The following is a 4,968-nucleotide window of genomic DNA, read 5'->3' as shown; positions in this document are numbered from 1 at the left end:
AATTCTTTAATGTTCACTGCACCCTAGGAAATTTTGCCAAAATTCTGGGACTGCCCAATTTACCTTTATTATAGGCATTTTTAAGTCCACATAAATCTTTCTCAGTGCTTGCCAAAATGGCAGTTTTGCATTGTTTACTTTATTAGTATGCCTTTTTTTTGGTAATGTGTATCTTGTCTTACAGATCATAACCACTGTAAGAGGTAGATATTTTACAAAGTGCTTGGCACATAATAATCACTCAATAAATTATTTATTTAATGAATAAATAAACATCAAGACACATTTCTAAGTTTTATCATTTTCTAGACAAATTGATCTCTGAAAACATTTCATACCATATTGCATGAAAATGACCACTCCTCTTAACCTGTATCAATAGCTTGCACATTTCAGAAATAAAAAGATCTCATTGCTTATTGTTTTAATTTTAATTTCTTTCAAAGTATGAAGTATTTTCATTGCTTCATTTGTCGTTTATATTTCTTGTGGCCTATTCATATTTTTTGCTCAATTTGAGTTGGGTTTAAATCACTTATAATTGAAAGGGTATTGAATAATGTAAAATACTGAAGCAATTCAGGTGGGTATCTCTTCCTTTCTGACTTTTTCCAGAACATTCTGAGTGTGAAAATCACTAAGTTGACAATATCAAAGGTATTGAGCAGCTAGTAATAAGGAAATATTTTTATTCCTAGTCCACTAATTTTCATTCTGCAGAATGTTTTTAAGAATCCCATGAGGAGACCCAGGTTAACTAATAGGACAGTATTTGGACTGTGAAGGTATTATCAAGTCACTAATACTTTAGAACTCTGATAATAACTATCTTGTCTAGCTGTCAGTTCACCAAACGAACTAAACTCAGTCATGTATACACAAACCAAAACTGCACAAATAATAGCCTAATTTCTGTTATGATACGTAGGACATGGCATAATGAGATCAATTGTAAGCTAATTGTTTTCTATTCTCTGGACCCAGATAATTCAAAGTATGAATAAACTCATTCAAAATAAATATGTTTATCTATGCTTTGTGGTTCCCACTTCTGGTCAAATGCATTCTTTTATTTTCCTATAAGGGTTTCCTCTACAAAAAGTCACAAAATAAGTTTTCTATTAAGATTTTTCATCTTTAGCCTTAAAATATAAATCCTGTTCTCTTTGTAGGAAGAGCTAATTTCAGGTGCATTCTATTGCCTAGTGAAAATGCTCTGTATTTATGTATGTGTATATATATGCACATATATATTTATATATATGTCAAAAATGTATATACACACTTCCTAATTTGATCCTGACAATCACATGAAAATTCTAGAGGGCCAGCTTTGCAATGTTGAGCTTCATTACAGTGTTGATCTCCACAAAACAAAACAACAAAACTGCTTTTTTTTGGTCTGACACTTGTGATCTTTTCCTCTAGAATTTGGTGGTGTTCAATTGATTGCTCTGTTTCAGTGAAGCAAACTGCATTTCCAGATTTAGTGTGCACCATCTGTTATAGAGGTATGTTGAAGGAATTATTAATAAATATCTTATATATGTTGTGCATTGTTTCAGAAAGCAGATACCTGCAGAGAGGACCAACACCAGTGTCTACTAGATTCACTGAGCTGTCTTGGTGTCTGAGTTTCCCACCTTGTCACAATCATGATATCCTTTGCTTCGTGTTGGGCTGGCCTACAATATATTACTGTTCTATGTACCACACACATGTGCCACAGATGGTCATTTTTAATTTCAGAACTCAACTGTAATAAATTCAGCACATTCATATTTGGCTAAGATTAAGTGCTGGGAGGGTATCACGGAAAACTCATCAGTCAAGTCCATCTCTAACTAGGCAGTGGTGATTCCATTTCTACAAAATAAATCTTTGTTATTCTCTCTCCTCTGCCTCACAACCTATTTTCTTTCTTTGCAAGGAAGATGTAAATCGAATCCACACGCTAACATTTGCTTACAAGCTGTGCAAAAGAACTCAGGGTTTTGGTATTTCGTTTAAGCAGACCTTTCTGAGGGACATGTTAATAACTGTGAAAGTCAGAGTGGGTCCTGGGTTTCTTTTTGCTCTTTGTTTGGACTCTGCATTTATTTTATTTATTTTATTATATTTTTCTAAATCAAATTAAAAGGCAGCTGGATCATCAGCAGCAATTCTAGTGGAATCACTCTGTTGAGGGCATGATCTGATTTCTGTACTCAGGTCAAGAAAGAAGACAACGTCTTCAGATGGGCATGTGTTGCAAAAATATTAATACCAGATAAAATTGGACAAAACAATCATGAAGGAGCCCACAGAGATTAATATGTGATTGTTAGGGATGTGAGAGAGTGAGAGAGGGTGACTAAGGACTAAATGAGGTACATACGAATAGGGTTGCTGGAAAAGATGAACTCTCAGGAACACTGAGAAGAACATTATTTAGGTTTGGAAAAGGTTTTTTCACCATGGAGTTTCTTCCACCTCCTTGCCTTGAATATAACCTGTGATTCCTCAGAGGGCACTTCTTTCCTTGTAAGCCTCTTAAAGCATTTCTTTTCTCTGGCTCTATGTGCCTCTGAGTTTGCAGGTGTGTTGGTATACACCTTACTTCTCATTGCCACTTTGAACTTATGCTATCCTGGCATAGCACCTTCTCCATCCTCTGATATTCTCCTCTAACCAGATCTTGGTCACTTCTTTCATTTGTCAAAGACTTGGGCAACTGGCCTATAGATTTCTACTTCATCCCAATTCTTTATCTTCCACATATCTTTCCTTGTACTCATCCCTTCCAAGCTGCCTTAGCTGCCCCTTCCCACAGTCACTCCTTGAACTTTGTCTGGACCTTGAACTGCTCAACTTTCATGAATTCTCAGTCATACACTAAGCACAATGTAGTCTCCTTCCCAATTTTCTGTCCAACTTGAACCATGACCCACTGTCATTATTCTCTCTCTCAATAGACCCCTATCCATTCTTTCTTTCAATTCACTCAGTTTTTTCTTTATTTCTCTCCATTTAAATCTTATACTCCCAAATTTATTATTGCAATAATATTCTTGCCAGTAACCCAGCTAGCACTGGCTCTTTTGTTCATATTTACATTGTAATATCTTAATTTTGACCCCATTTAATTGCCATCTTTGTGTTTACATTTGAACAAATCCACATGGCAGATATGCTATGCTATTTCATGAATTACACATTCTTGGTCACCAGTCTCAATAGTTCCATTTTCCTGGCCATTTTATTATGATCTATGGTCAATTTATTCTTTTTACTCTTCATGAAGGTCATTTCAAATAAACTCCACTCTTCTCAATGTCTAACCCCTCTTCTCCCTTAGTGTCAGATGATATCACTTCCAGTTAAGTCCTATCCCTCTAGCTGGCTTTTGTATCTTATCTTTTCCAGTCATTTTATTAACTTGGATTATTTATCCTTTTCTCCCTTAAATATTTAGCCTGGATCCTTCCCATTGTTTTTTGAATAGGCTGAACTTTCCACATGAAATATTAATTAAACAATCTACCATCCTCTAGCTACAATCCTATATCTTTCTTTTCACTGTCTGTAATTGTTAATTTTGTGTGTTAACTTGGCTAGGCTATAGTAATCAGTTGTTTGGCCAAACACTAGTCCCTATGTTGCTGTAAAGGTATTTTGTAGATGTGATTAACATTTACAATGAACAGACTTCATGTAAGGCAAACTACCTTCCATAATGTAGGTGGTTCTCATCCTATCAGTTGAAGATCTTAAGAATGAAGATGGAGGTTTCCCAAGGAAGAAGGAATTATTTCTCCAGACTTTAACATAGACATTCTACCTGAGTTTCTAGCCTCCAAATTCAAGACAGCCACATCAACTTCTACCTGAATTTTCAGACTGTCCACTTGCCTACGGATTTCAGACTTACCAACCTCTATGACTACGTGAGCCGATTTATTAAAAGCTCTCTATCTCTAATATTGTGTATATATATATTTATTATTATATTATATATAGACACACACAGAAAAGCACACACACACATACACACACACACGCCAATGTCACTTTCTCAGTGAGAACTTTCCTGACCATACCGTTTATGATTACAACCCCTTTCCCTTGTAGCACTTCCTGTGTTCCTTGTGTATAAGCAGCTGCTTATATTTATTCAGTTAGTGTCCTCTGGAATGATCACATAAGCTCCTGGAAGACAGGACTTTTTTTTTTCCTTTTTTCATCGTCCTGTATCCCTGTTATCTAGAACAATTCATAAAATCATTTTATTTATGAGATGAATAAGTGAGCAAATAATGAATCTGACTTTTACAATAAAAAAATCTTTATGTAATACTTGTATGGTATGCGATAATGTATTTTAAGTAGCAGTTTGTATTACTACTGAAGTTTTATTAGATTATGTAAATTGAATCTTTAATAGTCTTCAAATCCAAACTGTATAAATGTTATATCATTTAAACTGAGAACAGATGCTATTTACTGATAAAAGTAAAATTATAGAATTACAAAATTTAAAAATGGTTATAAAATTATAAAATTAAAAAGTATGATTGGTTGACAAGTAAATTTAAAATGGCATGCTATATCATGTTTTGTTAGAGGATAGAAGCTCATTACAATATATTTTGAAATGTAGTTATATATTTATGTCATCATAAATACAATCACTTTTGTGATCTGATTTTTGGAATATTCCCTTTTTGCAACAGGAATCAGCTGGTATATTGTTCTAAAAAGTGTGTTTATTTCTAAGTTATAAGAGATATATTTTCTCTTTTTAATCATAAATTTTCTAAGAGCTAAAGTTATTCTGATTTGGTCTGCAGGAATTTTATCCAGAAGAATGAAATGTCCTGATTTAGTGCTGGTCATTTTGAGAAAATTTACATAATTAGTATAATTTATGTGATCTCTCTATTATAATTGATGCTTTTTAGCAATCAAGTCCTAGACAGGATATTTCTC

This window comes from Macaca thibetana, chromosome 10 (assembly GCF_024542745.1).
Source record: "Macaca thibetana thibetana isolate TM-01 chromosome 10, ASM2454274v1, whole genome shotgun sequence".
NCBI classification, from domain to species: domain Eukaryota; kingdom Metazoa; phylum Chordata; class Mammalia; order Primates; family Cercopithecidae; genus Macaca; species Macaca thibetana.
Note: the sequence above shows the minus strand (reverse complement) of the source record.